Genomic DNA, 23,674 nt, shown 5'->3' on the forward strand with positions numbered 1-23,674 from the left:
GTCCCAGAATCTTCTAAAAACAAAAAAATAACAAGCAAAAAAATGAAAAAACCAGCTCAGGGGAGCCAATGTGGTTCAGTGGTTGAGCTTCCCACATACAAGCTTCGGGTTAAATCCTCAATCCCACTACCTAAAAAAAAAAAAAAAAAAGAGGCATGATATTGTGGTACTAGCTCAAGGAAATCAAACTGAGATCTCAGAAGTCAACCCTCACTTTTATGGCCAATTGATTTTTTACAAGTGGGCAAACACTTCTCAATTGGGAAAGAATAATCCTTCCCCAAAAGGTATTGAGAAAACTGTATTTCCATTTGAAAAACAATGAAAGTGGACACCTACTTCAAACCATTTACAAAAATAACCCAATGTGAATTAAAGGACTAAATGTAAGAGTCAGAACTATGAAACTCCTAGGGGAAAATGTAAAGAAACACCTTCAGAGCCTTGTGTTAGGCCATGGTTTATTTGACTTGACACTTAAAGCACAAGCAACTAAAGAAACAATATATAAATGGGACCTCTTTAAATAAAATATTTTGACATCAAAAGACTTTATTATGAAGGTAAATGGCAACATATGCAGTGGGAGATAATATTTGGAAAACACATATCTGGTAAGGACTTAATAACCACACACAAAAAAAGAAACTGTACAACTCAACAACAAAAAGACAAACAATCCAATTAAAAATTGTGCAAAAAACTTATATAAACATTTCTCCAAAGAAGAGAATGGCCAGCATGAAAAGGTGTTCAGCATCATTAGCCATTAAGGAAAAGCAAACCAAAACTACAAGATGGTATTTCACGCCCACTAGATAGATTCCCATTACAAAAACAAAAAGTGACAAGTGGTGAAGAGAATGTGAAGAAACAGGAACATTCACCTGTTGCTGGTGGCAATATAAAATGGTACACTGTGGACAACAGTTTGGTGGTTCATCAGAAAGTTATGCATTTATTTACTTTATGACCTGGTAATAATAGCTCTTCTAGATAAATGTCCAAAAAAGTTGACTACAAGGACTCAAGCAGATATCTTCACACTTATCTTCCTAGTGGCATTATTCACAATTGTCAAAAAATTGGAAATGGATAAACAAAATGTGGCATATCCACAGAATGGAATATTATTCAGCTGTAAAAATGAATGAAGTCCCAATACATGTGACCATAAGGTTGAACCGTGAATTTATTATGTTGAGTGAAATAAACCAGACATGAAAGGATCAATATTGGATGATCTCATGATATAAAATAATTAAAATAAGGAAACCCATAGTGTCAGAATCTAGAATATGGGTTACCAGGGGATGGTATCAGGAGGGAATAACAGATTAAGGCTTAAAATGTATAGAACTTCTATTTAGGATGGCAGGAATGCTTTGTTAATGAAGGTGGTGATGATAGCAAAATATTGTGAACATAATTAACAGGGCTGAATTGTATATTTTAATGCAGATAAAAGGAGAAATTTTAGGTGGTATACCATGGGTTATAGGCAATAGTACAATTATAAAAATGTGCTATCATCAGTTGTAACAAATGTATCACTTCAAGGCAAGGTGTTAAAATGAGGTGGTATAAGAGACCTCTAATTTATACATGATTGTTCTGTAAACCCACAATTTTTATAAAAAAGAAGAAAAGAAAAATGTACAAAGCAACCCTTATAAAGCTGTGAGCCACATGACTCAGTCTCATAACAGGTCACAGTCAAAGGAGCACAATTCACTACCCAAATAGTAAATCCAGTTTGGAGGCTTCTTAAAAGTTAAACATACACTTGCCATCTGACCCAGCAATCCCACTCTTAGATATTTATACAAGAGAAATGATAAAATATGTCTACAAAAGGCTTTTACATGAAGGTTCACAGCAGCTCTATTCATAACAACCCCAAACTGGAAACAACCCAAACATCCGTCCATCAACTGGTGATTGTATAAACAAATTGTGGTTCCTCTGCACAATGCAATACTACTCAGTAATAAACAAGAACCAATATGGATATATGCAATAAATGGACTACTCTAAAAACAGTGTGTTAAATGAAAGAAGTCAGCCACCAAAGACTATGATCACATGCATGTGACAATCTGGAAAAGGCAAAGCTACAGGGATAGAAAACAAGCTGAGAGTGGTTAAATTATCTTTTATTCAAATCAGTGGTTGCCAGGGGATGGAGTGGAAGGAGGGGATTGACTGTTAAGTGACAGAGAGAATTTTTAGGGTGGTGGAAATGTGTATCTTGATTGTGACTGTGGCTATACAACCGTAAATATTTGTCAAAACTCACTGAACTACAAACTGAAAAGGAAATTTTACTGTATGAGAAGTATTCCTCAATAAACTTGACTTTAAAAAACGTATATTCTATAAATAAAACACCACCATCGATTGTTTTTGCAGGTGAAATCTATTAAACATCGACAGAAAAAAAAACACTTCCAGGGATAGGAAAAAAAAAAAAAAGAAACAGAAATTTCCCAACTAATTTTTGAAGGCAATATAATCTTATTAACAAATCCAAACAAAAAACATGAGATGAGAAAAATATATAGGCCAATTTCACTGAAGAATAGATGCAAAACTGTAAGCAAAATACAAGTTAACCAAGACCAACAATGGTTAAAGAGGCAATACATCATGACCACAAACTTTTCATATAATCATTGTAAAACAAACAAACAAACAAAAAACCTGTACTAAGTCAAATATCCATTATCAGGAGACTAGATAAATCGTGTTTGATATATTTCTACAATGGAATAGCATAGCATATTGAAAATGAATCAATAGTTATGTTCATTAGCATGAATGAATCTCAAAACAGAATGGTGAGTGTAAAAAAGGTAGATAGATATGTACTGTGTGATTCCTTTTCTATGAAGTTTAAAAACATGGAAGTTAAATAATACATTATTTGGGAATTCATCCAGATTAGTTAAGATATTTTTGAAAATCAAGGAAAGGTAAACATAAAAATTAATCACCTCTAGGTACAGAGGTAAGGATGATATTAAGGATAGGAACTTAGGCTTTAAAATTCATAGTAATATTCTATTAAGTTGAACAGGTGCAAAAGAGTGGTGCAGTTTCTAATTGGATTTGAAACCCTTACATCCATGTAACCCTGCTCACTTTATCAAGCAATGTATTATAGAGTAATCTCTTATTTTTCTTGTATATTCAGTTTTTCCCTGATAAATATCCTTGTTCTATGTGGCTTGGGGTTGAAATATAGAAACTAAGTCTGACATTCATTATAAAATTCAGAGTATCTAACAGTGTGGTTACAAAAGATGTTCCTTAAACATTTCTTCTATTGTATTTCCTAAAATTAAAAAAAAAAATCCAAGTTCTCAAAGCCTAAATGTTTCATTGGTAACATCTACTGGAGTTCAGTCTTTTGTGTTTTGGGCCTATTATATGGATAAAGGTCTCTTCACATTGGAATCAAAATATATATTTTTCAAAGTAAGTGCAACAATTTAGCAAGTTTTCCTTAACATTTAGCTTTTTTCCGCATTTGGCCAGGGTTATTCAAATCTTCAAAATATTAGCTCATTTGCTGCAAAAAAAAAAGCATATTTCAAGGTATCTATATGAAGAAGTCAAATCCTTCTACGGAAACTCATGTATTTGGTTAAACCTGTTATTGAAACAATAGGTGGTAAAATCAGTTTAGGATTATTTTCAGTTTGACTAAGAAGCACCTTTTGAAGCTGGTGGATCCTAAATCAATGCTCTTTTGTTGGAAGAAAAAAGTCAATGAAGGCAAGGAAGGGGTGGCAAGTTTTTTTCCTTAAACCTTCAACTTAGATCCAGTTTTATCAAAATAATGTTAAGGAATGAAAAATGACCTAGTTTAGTTTACTTTAATAAAAATTTGGCAGGATTATCTAATATGGTTCCTGGTCTGATTTAATTGTGTCTGGAAGGCTGTTACTATCCTTCCACCATGAAAATCACTCCCAAGCTGCCAGAACGTCCCTACTGACTTATTTGGCAGCAGTAGTTGCAGCCTCAGAGGTTAGCCAGTGAGAAGACAGACTCACTGAGTTTACACAGACCTGATGTTTGCCTTCTGAGGCAGCCCCTTTGACAGTTATAATCTTCCTGGTACATTTTCCTTGGGGGGAATAGGGTTGTTACAGAAATTGATTGGACAATATTTGACCTCAGGGATGCTCTGTCCCCTAAGGACTGATCGTGAGGGTCCACTGAGCTATTTCTAGGAGGGTCCATGACTTGAGAGGCAATGGAAACATTACTTTCCTATGGATCTGTGTGATATCAAAGTACATGTCATCAAATAAGCACAAAAACTCAAAGCTAAATCGAACATTGTATTCCCAAAAAAGGTGGAGGAACAGGAAGTAAACTAAGGAGTTTTCGGAACTCCAATCAGCAAATCATTTTAAAACCAAAAATCTAAAACTTACACTCCCATCTGGAAGGCAAGGCTTTGTTTAAGAAGGCAAACAGGATGAGGGATAGTGTGTAAGCTGAAGGGAAGAGAGAGTCCACAAGTTTCCTTTCTGCCTCCCCCCCTCCCTTGCCCTTTCCCACTAACCATAAAAAGTAGCAAGAACTGAGTCCCAACCACAAATTAACTCTGGCTTTCACCCCCAAAGAGAATTCCACTCTAGGACTCACGGGAAGGGAGGAGCAAACACTAAATGCAGCTCAGGTTTATGCATGTAAGCCAAATAATTGGTGAGTTTGGCCAAGATTCAAGTTCATTCTGAAGCATTAAATCAAAAGTGTTAGAGATTTGGTTCCAACGTTTGAGAACACCTCTGGTAGTGAATTACGAATCAGCGACCTTCCTCTCCCTGTAATCAATCTACCCTAGGTAACAGGAGCAAAGCAGTGCCAGGACTTGGCCTGAATGGGAAAATAAGCTAAAGAATCAGAACGGTAAATTTCACTCTCAGCAGCTCTTCTGAGCAAACAGAAGTGGTCGAGGAAGGAAAGGAAGTGATCCAACCAAGAAGAGACTTGAAAAGGAAGGAAAATAGTCCTTTAAGTACAAAAGTGGAGAGAAAGATTAGGACTGGAAAAGAGAGGAAATCACTACATACTCCAAAGTTAGGCTAAATCATAAGAGATATCTGACAAAGGGATATAAACTTGAAAATTCATTAATGTGAGGAAGAGAAAGCAGACGAGACAAGAAACAAAATGAAGCAAAGGTACATTCTGCCAAGAAACAGGAAGCCAAAGCTGTGAAAGTGGGCCCTGGTAAGGATGGAAAAGAATGTCCAAGAGCCTGAGACATGAACTCTTTGGAATTAAAACAATGAAAAAGAGAAGTTCTTACCTGGAGGGCAGCAACAAAATATTTGTTAAACGGAGAAATAGTTTTTAATCCATCAGAGATAACATTGAAATATATCAAATTGGAAATAAATGTAAATTATACTTTCTAGATCAGGATAATTTGAATAAACAAAACTAGAGTAACTAGCACATCACCCACAGAGCTGGGGAAATATTCAATGAAATCTGAAAAATTGTCAATAAAAAGGCAGATGTGAGAAAATTTTAATAAGCAAATACATTACACTTTCTTTTTGCAAAACATAAATGGAATGCATTTACTAATAGTGATGCCTGCCTCCACTTGGTGACCTCAAAGGAAAATTCCTTCACGTGAGAAGACTTACTGCTGCCATACAGTGTTATGTGGATTTTGGTTTAGGGGACAAGAAGGAGTGGCTATAGAGGTGGCTAGGGAATTGGAGGAGGGGGTGATGATTTTAATTTATGGAAGAGATATTAAGACGTTGTAAGATCCTAATTCAAGTTTTCCTAAGCATAGATGAATAGCAATACTAAGAAAAACCATAACATAAAAACATGATATACTAAATGTTTCTGCTCTATGTTTAAAATTGCATTTTAAAAACAGTTCACGTTTATGAGAAAAACAAAAACTAAATCAGTTCTTTCCCCCTTACTCCATGCAAAAGTTCCTAGTACTGTTGAATAAGACAAGGGGATTTCAGCTTTTTATCTGACAGATCCTACCCTTCTCGTTACAGAAAAGAATTTAACTCAGGGAATTTTATAGCCTTCTCCTCTCCTTCTAAATAATCTCGACTCCACGGATTAGCAGCTGTGAGGACCACAAAGCTTTTCCTAGAACATAGAAGGAAAGATTCTGAAGCAGCCTGGAGGCAGTTATTTCCCCCTAGTTCTCATGTGATTTTTAAGAGCCAGTCGGTCTGGAAAATGTTGAATTTGTTTGCAGGAAAGGTAAACACTGCCAAAATCAACAAGTTTCTTCCTTAGGGGGCTGTAGAGCAAATTGTTCTATAGATTAAGACAGTTCAGACAACCTATGTTGGGCTAAAAGCGAACCCCTTTGGCAGCAGGTTTTTACCCCAAAACTGTATTAGAAAGCTGATAAGTCTCTGCTGGAGGAATTAGAAACATGTACTCAAGATGTAAAGGAAATTAAAATTGATCTCTTCTATAAATATCTTAGACAAAGCAATTTTTTAAAATGCATAAATAGGCCAGGAGGCTTAGTGAATTGGTTAAATGGCCCAGCCATACTGGCTGAATTGCTTGTTCTGTGTGACTTAACTGTGATTAGACCTATATGAAATGGTTTCATAGGTGAGTGGTTACAAGTCAACAAAAATGCTTTGATTAAAGTGGAACTACAGGAGAGTCTCCAAACCAGTTCAGAAAATTAGCTCAACATTTTCTCTAAGTCCTGTAAATACGTCTGCCAAATAAAAATGCAGGAAGCCCAGTTAAATTGAATTAAAAATAAACAACAAGTAATTTTTTATTATAAATATTACATGGAACGTGCTCATACTAAGAAAAGTATTCATTCATCTGAAATTCAAATTTCACTGGGCAGTCTCTGTTTTAATTAGCTAACTCTGGCAACCTTATCTGAAACACAAATGCATAAAAATAGGTCTCTTTTTTTTACACCCAAACTTCCAAACTCACATACTGAATTCATATTTATATATGTATAGCCAATTGCTATGTATAGAACCATAAAAATTAAGGATTATTTATGAGATGAAAATTCAGACAAGACTTTCTAAGAAGTTAATTACAAGAGTTACTTTAGGGAATTGAATTTCCTGATATTTCTCCTAGGTTGCATGGAGAGTAAGAACCCTTATGCCCAAGCTGCAGATTAAGTTAGAACCTCTGGTTGGGACCCAGGAATCAGTATGTCTTAAAGCTTCCCCATGATGCCAATGTACAGGCAATGTACTCTACAGCTACTGGTACCTACCAGTCCACCTGCAACCCCAAAAAGAAAAGATAGAAAGGGGAGTAGCACTTCAGTGGCTAATTGTCATTCAGATTAGCAGAAAAATGTGGTGGTTTCTGTCCCTCCCTGCTTTGGAATTCAAAAGAACAAGCACAGTTACTGATGAAAGCAAAAAGAAGTGGTGAGAAAAAGTGAATTGGAGAAGGTTTTAAAAAGTCTAAGCTAGATCTTCAAACATAGCAGACTTATGAAGACTTGATCACACTTGTTTTATGAACATAACTGTCAAGTAAAGTCAAACACATATACATCTATGCTCTTATCAAGGGATTAAACTATAAAGACATACATGTTTCAATTTATAGTGCATAAATAGAAAGTACCGAATGTATATTTCAAGTACATATTTCCCCATTGATTTTTGCTGTTTTCACCCAAAACACTTCTTTACAGGATCACTTATAGAATTCTGAAATATTACAGAAATCCCCAACAAAATTCACTATTCTTCCTCCAAATCATGCATTCCTTTCAAATCCAATGTGCTCTTAAAACTACTAATATTGCAAGGATCACCAAGGTTAGTTTTTCTCAGCAAATGTAACTGACAGCTGAGGCAAATGCATTGCCTTAAGATTAATTTAGAAAAATTCTTTCTGTATTTGTTCTGGAAGTATACTGATAAGCCTGCTGCAGCACTGCATGCTTTCCAACATTCCTTGTCAGAAAGCCCAAAGATTGTTATATTATTAAAACCCAAACCGCAGCACTTACAAGGAAAGTTCCAAAGTGAGCCTCTATATCTTATCACATCCTACCGGCTTCTCAAGTGCATTTTGATGCAAAGTGTATTTACTTTCAACACTGACACATTCCCTGTGCTCTACTCATGTATGCTAAACTCTCTTGGTTTTAAGAATTGCTTGCACACTTTTCAACAAGTCAATTTCATGATTTCAACCCTGAGAAGGAGAAAGAGTTAACCAGATCTTTCATTAATAATGGAGGTCAGATTGACTCTACATACTGTGCTGATAGAAGTTTCAGTTTGGTACAAGAAAGGAAAAGCTGAAAGAATAGAAATCATAAAATCATTTCATGTCTTATTTTTTTATCCATTCTTTTATGATACTAAACACTATCCCACTGAAATTCAAAGAGCTTTCCTCTGATGGAATTGTGCCTTGAATGTTAGGGGACATGTATTAATTTAGTAAAAAAAGAGAAGTCATCTGACACCAGGTTCATTCCACAATGTGCCTGACTTCTAGGGTTCTATTCGCTTTCCTCTTCTCTTCCTCCTCTGTAGGTCCTCATCTAGTACCCTCATTCATTCCCAAGTCTGCAATCATCTCCAACAGCTTCATTAACTCTGAAGTATGTATTTCTATCTCTAAATTCTTTTCCGAGTTATAAGCACGTTTCCAGTTGTCCGCTGAATATATCCCTGTTCACTAGGATCAAAATCTTCAAGGCACTTTGACACATCACCCTCCCTCAATCCTCACACAGTCAACAAGCTTATTAACCCATTCTCCTTTCACAAGAGTTTCCATATCTGGCTCTTCATATGCATTCCTGCTGCCAGCTGCATGCGTCAGACTTCATTAACACATATCCAAACTATTACTCTAACCTCCTAATTGGGCTCTCTTAATCTATACCATATATAGTCCCAATCAATTCACTCCCAGGGAAAAAGGGAATAAAAAATGTTACAGTATCCTCATTTCCCACCAATTAAAGTGCAGATTCTTAGCCTGACATTGAAGGTCATGGCGTTTAAAAAAATGTACCTATTTAACCCCAGCTCTGCACAAGTTCTGGATACAAAAATCAAGAAGGAAAGTGACTGTTGTGAAGTAATTCATAGCCCATTGGGGATATACATTGTTAAAACTTACAATGAAATGTAAGTGTACAATAAAACAAAATTAAACATTATAATAAAAATATTTACCTTCCCATCCTTTCCACCCTCCTTTCCCCTCCATTTTGCCCTAGAAAGTTGAATCACATAGGCTCCATCAACACGGCACCATGTTGTCTGGTTTCCTGCTAGGTTGAGCCCGTGGGGAGGCTTAGAGGGAAACCAGGAGAAGGGAGAAAACTGAGGTTAGGGTAGTTATTCCCTTTGTCCCTGTTATGTTGCCTTGGACTGACTTAATTAAAGGCCATTCCTTCTCACAAAGCAGTTAACACAAATGGGCTTTCTAAGGTGGTAACAGCCAACCTCTTATCAGTTCTGGGTTATTGTTTTATATGTTGAGGCTGCCCTAACACATCTTTGTGAACACCCTTTGGTAAGTCAAACCTCCTTGAATTGTCCTATTTTGAAAATGCCACCTGCATTCTATAGGAGCTCACTTGCCTGTTTACCAGTAGGAATTGACTTACCTGAAAAGAGAGGGAAATGTATGGGTAAATATATAGAAGAACAGTAGCACATGGCATGATATGGACACTGAAACCTAGACAACATAATAGGAGTGATGGAAGATGAGACTGGAAAGGTGAAACATTGTACGAAGCTTGAATTGACTCTCGTAAAAATGAAGAAATATTCATCTATATTTAATCAGTTCATAAAATATAATTTTCTTTGATTAATGTTTTATAGAACATTTCACAAATCTGCATGTCTGCACAAGGACCATGTTAATCTTAGTATATATATATATATATATATATATATATATACACTAAGCCAAGATGACAGTTGATTATTTTTTATTTTAATAATCACAACATGTGGCAGATAGAAGACTAGTTACAAATCTTCTTAAATATTCCCGATAAGAGATGCAGAGAGCCACACCACAGGTACTAGAAATGGAGGCGAGTACCAAATTAGAGAGATTAGAGTACCAAATTCAACGCAGAATAAATGGGAGAGACTTCTAATTCCAGCTTCTAATGGAGTATCTTCTAGCAGAAAATGCTCTGTGAACAACTAGAAAAATCTTGGGTAGTTACCAAGGCAAACAGGACTCAAGGGCCCAAGACTCCAATAAAAGGAGAACCCAAGAGGGAGAGTTAAAATTCTTCAGCTATTTCTTACTTCATGGAATTTTCTGATTTTTGGTGCCAATTCTGGTGACGTAGCCTTAGGGAGAAGGTTACCTCTAAGAGACAGATAAGCCAGCAGAGATTTTGGCAATTTCACAGAGAGAGAGAACATTTGGAATTTGGAACTACCAAAGGACTTACAGGATCTAGAATTCAGTAAGAATGGAAAGGAAGGGAAATGAATCTAATCCTCTGTCAGTTTTTTCCTTCAGGGTATTTGTCAAGTTATTGAATCGCATACAGCAGAAGGGTGAGAAGCTGAAAAGAAAGCTCACAAGGGACAGAACAGAGATTGTCAAAACAGCCTCTGTGAGGTGGAGGTGTCTTCGGGACATGGAGCTGCCCTGGATGGTGCTTCAGAGGTAATCACCGGACATTGTAAATCCTCACAGGGCCCACTGGATGGAATGGAGGAGAGTATGGGCCATGATGTGAACCATTGTCTATGAGGTGCAGAGGTGCCCAAAGATGTACTTACCAAATCCAATGGATGTGTCATGATGATGGGAACGAGTGTTGTTGGGGGGGGGGGGGGGGGGAGGGGGGGTGGGGGGGTGGGGTTGAATGGGACCTCACATATATATTTTTAATGTAATATTATTACAAAGTCAATTAAAAAAAAAAAAAACAGCCTCTGTGCTGATGATACAGAAATTGGAATTCTGGGAACTTCATTGGAGGGCTCCCAACAAATACCTCAGGATCACAGTCAGGAACCCTGAAAAGCTACATCCTAGGAGTTTGAGAACTAGAGATAGACCTAACCATACAGAAACTATAATGCAGCCTTGAGACAGCTCAATTCCCAGGCAAATAAATGTCATCTAACATTTTTCTATGCTTCCAGTACAGGTTATGGTAAATCCTCTTAGAAAAGATAATATCATCCAAACTCTACACAATGTCAGTCATTTAATTTTAAAAATTACTAGACATATCCAGAAACATGCTCAAGAGAAAAAATGGATATTAGAAACAATCTCTTGCTTAACCAAGTTATTGAAGTTATGAAAGATGGCCTTTAAAACAGCTGTAATTAATATTTTCAAGAAAATGGATGATAAAATGGTAGGATTTACTAGAGAATTGCAATCTATTAAAAATCTTAAAATATAAATTCTAAAATTGAAAAATATAATAAACTGAAATTTATACCTTAGTAGATAGGTTTAAAAGCACATTGATACAGCAGAAGAAAGGATTAGAGAATTGAAAGATAGGTCAAGAAAAAAACCCAGGGTAAATCATGGAGAGCAAAGGAAAATAGAGAAAAATAAAGAAAATAGTATAACAGTATATATTTGTGTGTATATGTGTATACATAGAATTTATATATAAATGTATATATGTATAATTACACATACATATATTTATTTAAGTATCAGGAGAAGAGAGGGAAAGAGGCAGAAAAAAATATTTGAAGAGACAGTGAATTTTCAAAAACTGAAAAGAGACATCAAGAATATATGCTTTAGAAAAACTGTAGATCCCAAACGGGATGACAACAAAGAAAACCACAAGGAGACTCATCATAGTAAAACTTCTGAAAGCAAAGACAAAAAGATAACACTAAAAACAGTCAAAGTAAAAAATAAACATTATCTTTTAAAAAGCAATGAAAAGGTTAACAGAAAGTGTTTCAACAGGAATAACAGACAAGAAGACCATGGAATGATATCTTCGAAGTGCTGAAAGAAAACAACTGCCAAATTAGAATTCTATGTCCAGAGAAGAAATATCCTTCAAAAGTGAAAGTGACCCACTGAGTGGACTGTGGGAGAGTGTGTGCTATGATGTGGACCATTGACCATGAGGTGCAGCGATGCTCAGAGATGTATTCACCAAATGCAATGAAGGTCTCATGATGATGGAGACTGTTGTTATGGGGGGAGCAGTGGGGTAAGAGGGTGGAGGTTATATGGGGACCTCATAATTTTTAATGTAATATTAAAATAAATAAATAAAGACAAAAGAAAAAGAAAAAAACTTTTAAAAAAGTGAAAGTGAAACAAAGACATTTCCATACATACAAAACCTGGGAGAACTTGTTGCCAGCATGCCTAAACCGTGATAAATAACGTTTGTTCTTTATTTCCTATATAGGGAAAATGATCCTATATAGCCACACAATGAAGCAGGAAGAAATTACAAAATGTAACTGAATGATTGGAATGTAATAAAAGAATTGGATTTTATGATCAAATGGACAGATTTCCATTATGAATGTTCCAGTAGTAGTCTACCCAGTTAGTGTTTCCTCTAGGAGGGACTCTGTCTCTTTTCTGTTGTATCACTAGTGCCTATAATGTGGGAACTGGCATTTAGTAAGTACTCCATCAAATTTGTTCATTGCATGATGGAGCAAATGGTTTCTACAACTCACCAACATATTTGAAAAGCTTGGGTAATAACAGACATGAGTTTAGTTGCCAAGAAACAATGTTAAGGAAATTACGGACTACAATGAAAATCCATGCTTTGTTTTTTTTTTTTTTCAGGGAAAAAAGAGAGGAAAAAAAAAGGGAAGGAATGCACACATAACATTGTTTCATAATAAGCTAACACAAAGAACGAGAAGGGCAAGGGCTCTATCGTATTCTACCTTCCAGTTCTTTCCCATCTTTAGAAAGAAAATTTTGTATAGTTGTGATACAGAAGCAGCAGCCAAGTTTCATTTTATATTATCATTTGTGAATAAATACTGTTTCCAAATACCCTGCAACAATCTTGGGAGCAATACAGTAAGGCTAAAAATATCCACATTGAGAATTATCATACAGGATAGAAAATGAAGGGTGGCACATATGTTAGCGGGCTTCAAGCAGTGGAGCGCACTGCTGATACCCCATTAAGTTGGAATAGAATGGCTGTTAGTGTAAGTAGATAATGTAACTCCCTGCTACCATCACTTCAGGGTGCCAACAGCATGGCACTATTATTATCATCCCAGGTGGCCATAAGCTCATGCTATTTTCTTCTGCAAGTTTGGGGAAAGATATGTTGCTGTCACAGTGGGGTAATAATAGACAGATGTCATAGTACTACACAGGCAGGCAGAGAAAAAGGAAACAACTCAGGTCTTTGAAAAACTAACCACAGGCATAATTACTAAGATTTAAAACTAAACTCAAATCATGGGCAAGGGGTGGGGTTGAAAACATTTGCTGATGGGACCAATAAGAAGCTAGAACATAATTGATTTTCTATGTTATATTTCAGTAAAAAATTGTAAAGATATAATATGTTCCCTGATTGACAAACATTGTAAAAATTAGTATCTTAACTGGCATATATTTTATTATTATCCAACAACTTGCGTTTTATAATAATTTTATTGGCATATATTAATGGCTACTTATAAATAGCATTATCCAGGTTTTTGGTAAAAGATAAAATGTGTAGAATAGATATTTTAACATCTCAATTCTTGCAGAAAATATTAGCACCTCAAAGAGAAAGCAAAATCTGTGTTCTTTAATATTAAATCAATTATTTTTCAAAATTAATTAAAATAGATTCTTTCTCTACTTACAAAGGTAGGGCTAACATAAAATTGCTAGAGGTCATTTTCCAAGACTTTACACAGGGGGCATTATTCCCTTCTCTCCATTTTAGAAGAAATGATGATATTATATATTAACATGAACATACACACACATTGTCCTGCTGCTGGTTGATTTTAATAACCAGAGAACACCGAAGTAAACCCAAATTACAAGTACAAAATACTTTTTATTAATAGATAGCTCCTTTGGGGGTATCCAAAATTACCAGGGAGAAAGCAGCAGTTTCCAGGCACCTGGACTAATTGTTCTCTCAGCTACATCCAGATATTCCAGGTTTTAGAACTAATCATTAAGCAAGACAAACAAGAGCTCATTTCACTCCTAGATGTCGAAAAGAGGTCAGAATGTGGGATCTACTAGTGAGATCAGAATGTGGAAAGACCCAAGAAATTTATTACATCACTGATTAGTATAGAGTCATCTATAGCTTCAGCTGTAATTTCCAAAAAGAAATGGTTGGTGAATAAGAAATGACTGGTGAATAAAATTCCAGATTTTTCCTTCTCGATTGGGTCTGGGGCACATGTCCTGATGTATGAATCACTAAGAAAGTAATATTTCACAAGATTGGGCAAAAAATAACCTCCCAACAAGTGTTATTTCCCTTGCCCCACTGAATTTTTAGATAGTTGGTGTTTATCATCTAAATGCATCAATTACATGTCACAAAAAGCACTCCGAACTGCTACAAGTATTTGTGTTTAAGTTTAGGTTATTTGAGAATTTCACAATAGTCTAGCATTAACTGAGCTCAAGCACTGATAAATTCTTTCTTGAAAATCCTATTATTGGCTCTCTATTTCTGTAAATAAAATTTGAAATTTACATTTTTATAAGTTAGAAAATTTGTTATAGATATATAAAAATTGACCTGGTTTTAATAACCAGATAAGCACCAAAGTAAGCCAAAATTATAAGTATAAAATCCCTATCATTAATACATATGATCTTCCTCATTAATAATTGGCATGCTTTCATAATTTCTCATCAACCAGTGAGCTTGGCAGATTAGTCATTTTAGATTCACTTCTGTCCTTGTTTGTCACTTTTACGTCACAAGGGTGTTGGAAGGATTAATTAGTTAACATGCAAGGTGCTTTGAAGATGAAAAGCGCTCTGAAATTACTAAGCAGTGATAGCATCCCTCCATAATACATATTTTCCCTTTTATATTTGTAAAAAAAAAAATTATACACCTCCTGTTAACCCTTTTTGATAAAATTATTTATTCAGGATTTTTTAATTAACTAACCTTCTCTTTTCCTCCATAAGCTGCAAACTATTTTTTACCTCTTGCAACAGTTTGAGATTATTTCTGTGAATCCCCAAAAAATAAAAATATTATATTGTAAACTAATCTATTCCTCTGGATATGGTACCTTTTGATTGTATTAAATTCAGTTAGGGGCCTCTAATTATGTTTACTTGATAAAATGAATTTAGGGCTTCTGATTGGAGTAGCTCAGATTTAGTCCCAACTCCTTTGGTGGGCTGATATAAATGGGGACTCACTCCAGAAGACACATGGAAGAGAGAGAGTTCTGTCATTTTTGATCCTGGGGCTTCGGGAAGAAAGCTGAGCCATTTACCTAATACTTTGCAGCTGACCTTGGAAAGGGACTCAAGACTGATAAAGGAAGCCCTGAGAGACGAGCCCTGTGCCAGCCTACAGCTGAAGTCCAGAAGAAGCTGGGCCCAAGGATGCTGAAGAAGCAGCAGCAGCCCAGGAAGGGAGGCCAGGCAGAGATCAGCAACCAGCCTACTTCAACACATGGCAACTACATTTAGTGAGAAAGCATCCTTGAGTTGGACTCATTAGGGCCTTATGACTATAAGCTTTTATCTCAAATATATCCTTTTATAGAAGCCAACATATTTCTGGTACTTTGCGTCAGCACCCCTTTGGCAGACAAATATACCTATCTCCTTATTTCTTCCCTTCTCAGTTTGCTCTTGTAAGTATTCATTTTTTTCTTACCAAGAGATCCTGTTATTCTTTATCAAATCCTGCTCACAAGTTAATTCTTCTGCTCACATTTTTTTTTCTTTCATTGGAAGTATGGACAATTATACCTAGACAACTAAAGAGCAATGGAAAAGTGACTGTGACTAAATCTTAGAGGTTTGGGTCATGAGAATTATTAATTTGGATCAAATCTCATAGTCCAGTTGGGCAGGCAAATCTATTTGTGCAATTCAGTGACAACTGGCCAAACAGCTGAGGAAGAAAAAAGCAATCACTTTTCTCCTGAGATCTAAGTTTTTCACTGTGAGGAGTTATTTAAAATGTCTTTTATGAGACTAAAGTGTATAGTCAAAGAAATCTTATAAGATATCCTCAAGTATTCCAACTTCTGTCCCTGGACACAGCTAATGATGTCCAAAGAGAATAAATCCAAACTCTCTGCAAACCAGGAGAAGTGTTCTAGCAGACACAATCTGTGATGAGAAGACTCATTTCTGATAAGCACCTGACCCAGAAATGCTATTGTTGAGTTACCAAATATCCTTTTCCTAGTTAAATCTGTAAAACAGCATTGGTCACCTATGATGAAATCCTGGGACTTCCTTCACAGCTCTGAGTATGAAGAGCCGACTATTATTTTTCCACTACTCTTTTGGCACCTTCCATTCTGATTATAAGTGAAACCATAAAATGTTCTGTTATTGTATAAAACATACAATACACAAATACATGTGTATGAAAATACATAATTAACTCCTTAATTATATTTCTAATAAAGGAACACACATTTTGTGGGTAAAAGCTATTTCTTTACCAAAATAATAAATAAATAATAATGTATTCGGGATAAGATTTTGCATTTTTCAAATGTGCATTTCTATACACTACTTCCTTTGATAATAATATGTTTCTGTGAAGCAGGTAGAGAAGTGATTATTTTCCTCATTTGTAGGCTATAGAGAAACAAAATCATAAAAATCAAACAATAAGCAAGGGACAAACTCAAGGTTATCGTGTGAGTTGTCTAACTAAGGAACCAAGCACTTTAAAGGAGCAGACCAAGTAGATTTGGAGTAAGGTCAGCCCAAACTCAGGCTTCAGTTCAAATTTCCTCATCACAGATTGTGTCTGCATAGCCTCGACAGGCCAAATAACATCTTTGAAACCATCATCCCACCCAACTTCTGTGCATAATCTAAGATTGCTATAAAAGTTATTAACTATAAGGTACATTGAAACTGTAAGGCATTAAAGAAAAGAACAAGTAATTGGGGTAAACATAAAATATGTAGCTACCAGAAACCAAAATTTTAAACAGGGTAGCTGATAAAAATTAATTGCAGCATATAGTAATTTCAGAGACAATATCTTTAATATTCGAAAATATCTTACAAATCTATAAAAAATATAAATTGCCCAAAAGAAAAAGGTGTACTGGATAAAAATAGAAATTTATAACATAAATGCAAATGGCAAATAACATTTGAGAATATGCTCAGTCCTGCTCTTGCTCCAATATACAAATTCAAATTTTAAAAAAGTACCATTTTTACCCATCAGGTAGGGAAAAAATTTAGAATACAAATATACTGTATTGATAAGGGTATGGAAAATTAAGTTCTTATTCTCTACTGAGTGGATAAAAATCAGTTTTTAGGGAAGTCAAGCTAGCAATGCCAATCAAAATATTAAAAGTGTGCATTTATTTTCACCCAGAAATTCCTCTGTAAAGAATTTAGTGCACCAGGCTGAGAGTTTATTAGGGAATTAGCAAATTGATATGCATTAATAATAAAAATCTTCAAAAACAAGAGACTGGTAAAACCATATAATACAATTATTCAAATTGGTGATGAAAGAATATAAAATAATTTTTAAATATAAAAGTAATATGTAAAACTTCCTAAATATAGTAAGTGGCAAATAAAAATATAATTGCAGGAGAGTAGCAATATGGCAACCAAGTAAAGCACTCCAAGAGTCAGTTTGTCCTACAGTGCAATTAGTAACTACCCAGAGCTATCTAAATCACCTGTGGGGAGGTCCAATAGACCAAAAGAGCACCTTGCAACATCCTTGGAATAACAGAAAGAGGAGACTGCCCATCTGTGGTGAAGATTCATGAATAGAGTACTCCACACTGCAGCATCCAGTGTCCACACCTACTGGTGGTGCTAGACGCCTCCCTGGCTGGAGTTGGATGCTCCATTTCCCATAAATGGGAGAAGAAGAGATGGCCAAGTACTGACTTCAGCTATTGGTTAGTAAATTCAGATAAAGTCCAATCCTAACAACAGCTAAAATTTGAACTAGACCCAGTTGGAAAGAGGCTGGTAGCCTCCATTTTAACTCCACTTAGGCATGAGAGGAAGGGGAGCTAATTGAAAATCACAGCAATGGTAGGGACCACCTTCTTTCCACCCATGTCTGATTGCTGCCCTACCTTGACGTCCAGCAGGGAGGAAGCTGGGGGGAACTGCACCAGCCTTGCTGGGAAAACCTATTTGATATCTGTGCCCAAGAAGCACATCCAAATAAATCCAAATAGACCAACTTCAAGGCACATACTAATCACAATGTCAAATGCCAAAGATAAAGAGAATCCTGAGAGCAGCAAGAGAAAAGTTATTCATCACATACAAGTGATGCTCAATAAGATGAAGTACTGATTTCTCATCAGAAACCATGGTGGCAAGAAGGCAATGGTATGATATATTTAAGACATTGTGAAATTTGAGATTATTTTTATGAATCTCAAAAAGAAAAAAGTATATTTTTAAACTAATCTATTCCTGTGGATGTGATTCCCTTTGATTGCCTTAAATTTGGTTGAGGATCCTTTGATTATATTATATGATAAGATAAATACTTTGGAGCTTTTGATTTGACTATGTCAGTGAGGCATAAGCTAGCTTGGGTCTCAGCCCTCTTTCTGGGTCTGATACAAATGGAGACACAGACACAGATAAAAGGAAGTTGCCATATTTGATCCTGCCATGTGAGAGAAGGAAATCCAGTTTTGCCCACAACTGAGCTGCAAGGAGAGGAACCCCCCAAGAGGCTCAAAGAGCTGAGGCCCATGGAAAAATAAGCCATATTCCCAATAGCTTACAACTGAACTCAGGAAGAAAGTGGAACCACCAAGAATGAGAGCAGAAATCTGGTAAGAGATAAGCCTTAGGCCAGGTTTGCATACAGCTGTAGAAAGATGAAGACCTTGGCAGAGATCAGTGGCCCTCTTGATTCCCCACATGGCAGCTGACTTAAAGTGCCTCTTATGGTGCCTTGAGTTGGACTTTTCCTGGCCTTCAAACTGTAAGCTTTTACCCCATATATATTCCCTTTATAAAAGCCAAGCCATTTCTAATACTTTACATCAGCATTCTTTTGGTAAACTAATACAGATACTGAAAGAGAAAATTATCAGTCAAGAAACTTATATCCAGCAAGACTATCTTTCAAAAATGAGGGCAAATTTAGAATAGTCATACATAAACAGAAGCTGAGAGAGTTTTAACCAAGAGACTAACTTTATAGGAAATACTAAAGGGAGAGCTACAGCCTGAAAAGAAAAGATAGGAAAGAGAGGATTGGAGCAGAGTGTACAAATGAAGATTATATCAGTAAAAGTAACTAAAAGTGGAAAAGGAGTAGTGAAAATAAGATATGACAGATAAAACCTAAAGTTGAAAATGGATGAAGAAAGAACTGCCTTTAAAATAATAACATTGAATGTTGGTGGAATAAACTCCCCAATCAAAAGACATGGACTGGCAGAACAGATAAGAAAATATGAGCCATCTATATGCTGTCCACAAGAGACTCATCTTAGAGACAAGGATGCCAGTAGATTGAAAGTGAAAGGCTAGAAAAAAGACATTCCATGCATGCAGTAACAAAAAAAATAAATATAAAAAAATAAAGCTGGATGAACTAGACTTTAAAAGCTAAGCTAGTGGGAAGCAGACTTGGCCCAATGGATAGGGCATCTGCCTACCACATGGGAGGTCCATGGTTCAAACCCCAGGCCTCCTTAACCCATGTGGAGCTGGCCCATGCACAATGCTGATGTGTGCAAGGAGTGCCCTGCCACGCAGGGGTGTCCCCCACATAGGGGAGCCCTATGCACAAGGAGTGTGCCCCATAAGGAGAGCCACCCAGTGCAAAAGAAAGTGCAGCCTGCCCATGAATGGCGCTGTACACACGGAAAGCTGACACAACAAGGTGAGGCAACAAAAAGAAACACAGATTCCCCATGCTGCTGATAAGGATAGAAGTGGTCACAGAAGAACATACAACGAATGGACACAGAGAGCAGACAACTGAGCAGGAGGAGAGGGGAGAGAAATAAATAAAAAGTAAATCTTTAAAAAAAAAAGCTAAGCTATTATTACAGACAAAGAAGGAAATTATATACTAATAAAAGAGGCAATTCTCCAGGAAGAAATAATAATCATAAATTTATATGCACTTAATCAGAATGCCCCAGTTTACATGAGGCAATCACTGGCAAACTAAAGGGAAAAATAGATGTCTCTACAATAATAGCTGGAGACTTAAATACACCACTCTGATCATTGATAGAACATCTAGACAGAGGACAAATAAGGAAACAGAGAGTTTGTATAACATGATAAAGGAACTAAAACTAACAGACTTTTATAGAGCATTTTAGGCCAAAACAGTAGGATATAAATTCTTCTAAAGATCTCATGGATCTTTCTCCAGGATAGACTTTATGTTGGTTCTCAAAACTGATCTTAATAAATTTAAAAAGATCAAAATTATACAAAGCACTTTCTCTGTTCATAAGGGAACAAAGCTAGAAAGTAACAACAAGCAGAAAAAGAGAAAACTCACAAGTGTATGCAATTAAACAACATACTCTTAAATAATCAGAGGGTCAAAGAAGAAATTGCAAAAGAAATTAATAGATATCCAAGACAAATGAAAACAAGAACATTGGGAAGCAGATGTGGCTCAAGTGATAGGGCTTCTAGAAGCCTACCATATGGAAGGACGCAGGTTCGATCCCTGGGGCCTCCTGGTGAAAAAGAAAAAGAGAAAGCATGCCTGCATGGTGATCCAGTGCCCACATGGTGAACTGAGTGCCCACATGGCAAGCTGAGTGCCCACACAGTGAGCCAAGTGCCCTCACAGTGAGCTGAGTACCTGCGCAGCAAGCTGAACGCCCATGCAGTGAGCTGAGTGCCCACAAGAATGCTTGCATGGAGAGCCAAGTGCCCATGCTGTGAACCAAGTCCCCATGCAAGTGCCCATATGGAGAGCCAGTGCCTGCATGGTGAGCCAGTGCCTGGGCAGTGAGCCAGTGCCCATCTGGCAAGCCAGTTGCCTGTGTGGTAAGCCAGTACCTGCACAAGTGAGTCACACAGCAAGATGATAATGCAACAAAAGAGAGATGAAGGGGAGAGTCAAGGTGAAGCACAGCAGAAACCAGGAACTGAGGTGGTGCAACTGACAGGGAGCCTCCCTCCCCATGAGAGGTCCCCAGGATCGAATCCTGGTGAATCCTAGTAGAGAGAAAAATCCTAGTAGAAGACAAAAAGAGAAATAGATACAGAAGATCACACAGCAAATGGACACAGACAGTGAAAACACCAGGGCAGGGAGGGGGAGAGGAAGGAGGGGAAAAAAACAACATAGCATGTCAGAACCTATGGGATGCAGCAAAGTGTGTACTGAGAGGGAAATTTATAGCCCTCAATGCTTACATTAAAAAAGAAGAGAGAGCTAAAATCAAATGACCTAACTACACAGCTGGAGGAACTAGAAAACAAATAGCAAGCTATTCCTAAGACAAACAGGAATGAAATAACAAAGATCAGAGCAGAAATAAAGGAAATTGACAAAAAAATAATAGAATTAACAAAACCTAAAGTTGATTTTTTGAGAAGATCAACAAAGTTGACAAACCCTTAGCTAAACTGACAAAGAAGAAAAGAAAGAAGATTCAATAAATAAAATCAGAAATGAAAATGGGGACATTACTACTGACCCCAAAGAAATAAAAAAGCTCATAAGAGGATACTATGAACAACTTTATGCCAACAAACTAGACAATGTAATGAAATGGAAGAATTCCTAGGAACACAAGAACAATCTAAACTGGCTGTAGAATAAAGAGAAGACCTCAACAAACAAATCACACAAAAAGAAATTTAAGCAGTCATCAAACAACTCCCCAAAATGTAAGACTCAGGACCAGATGGCTTCACAAGTGAATTCTATCAAACATTCAAAGAAGATTTAACACCAATCTTACAGACTTTTCCCCAAAAAAGGAACAGGAAGGAATGCTACCAAACTCATCTATGAAACCAATATCACCCTGATAACAAATCCATTTAAAGGGTATTATGAAAAAAGAAAATTACAGACCCATTTCCTTCACAAATATAGATGCAAAAATCCTCAAGAAAATACTCCCCAATTGAATCCAACAACACACTAAAATAATTATTCATCATGAGCAAGTAGGTTTTATTCCAGGTATGCAAGGGCAGTTCAACACAAGAAAATCAATCAACATCATACTCCACATTAATAAATCAGAGGGAAAAATCACATGATCATCTCAATTGATACAGAACAGGCATTTGAAAAAATACAGTATCCTTTCTTGGTAAAAATTCCAAGAGACAGGAATTGAAGGAAACTTTCTCAATATGATAAAGGCCATATATGAAAAACCTTCTAACATTGTACTCAGTGGTCAAAGACTGAAAGCTTTCCTGTTGAGATCAGGACAGGACAAGGCTGCCACTGTCCCCACTTTGTTCAATATAGTACTTGAAATTCTAGCTAAAGAAATCAGACAAGAATATAGAAATAAAGGGCATTGAAATTGGAAAGGAAGAAAAACTTTCACTATTTGCAGATGATATTATCTTATACATAGAATGTTCAAAAAAATTTACAACAAAGATTCTAGAGCTAATAAGTTCAGCAGAATGGCAGGATACAAGAATGATATGCAAAAATCAGTAGTATTTCTATATACACATAATGAACAATTTGAGGAGGAAGTGGGAAAAAAATCCCATTCACAATCATGACTAAAAAACTCAAATATTTAGGAATAAACTTAATCAAGGACATAAAACACTAATATTCAGAAAACTATAATGTATTGGAAAAATAAATCAAAGAAGACCTAAATAAATGAAAGAACATTCAGTGTTCGTGGACTGGAAGACTAAATATCGTTAAGATATCAATTCTACACAAATTCATACACAGATTCAGCACACTCCCAATAAAAATTCAAACAGCCTTTTCTGGAAAAAAAAAATGGAGAACTCTATTATCAAATTTTTTTGGAAGGGTAAGGGGCCCTGAATAGCCAGAAACATCATAAAAAAGAAAAACGAAGTTGGAGGACACTTACTTCCCAGATTTGAAATCATATTACCTAGGTAGAGTGATTTAAAAAAAAAAAACAAAACAGGATGGTACTGGCATAAAGATAGATGCATAGACTAATGGAACTGAATTGATTGTTCAGAAGAGACCCTCACCCCTCTGGTCAAGTGATTTTTGACAAGCCACTCAAGCCCACCCAGCAGGAACAGAACAGTCTATTCAAAAAATAGTGCTGGGAAAACTGCATATCCATATCCAAAAGAAATAAATAGGATTCCTATCTCATACCTCATATAAAAATTAATTCAAAATGAATCAAAGACCTAAATATAAAAGCTTTCTCTTAGAAGAAAATGGAGGAAAACATCTTTAAGATCTAGTGGTAGACGGTGCTTTCCTAACCTTACACTCAAACTTAAACAATTGTGTGCT

Source organism: Dasypus novemcinctus, chromosome 5 (assembly GCF_030445035.2).
Source record: "Dasypus novemcinctus isolate mDasNov1 chromosome 5, mDasNov1.1.hap2, whole genome shotgun sequence".
Taxonomy (NCBI): domain Eukaryota; kingdom Metazoa; phylum Chordata; class Mammalia; order Cingulata; family Dasypodidae; genus Dasypus; species Dasypus novemcinctus.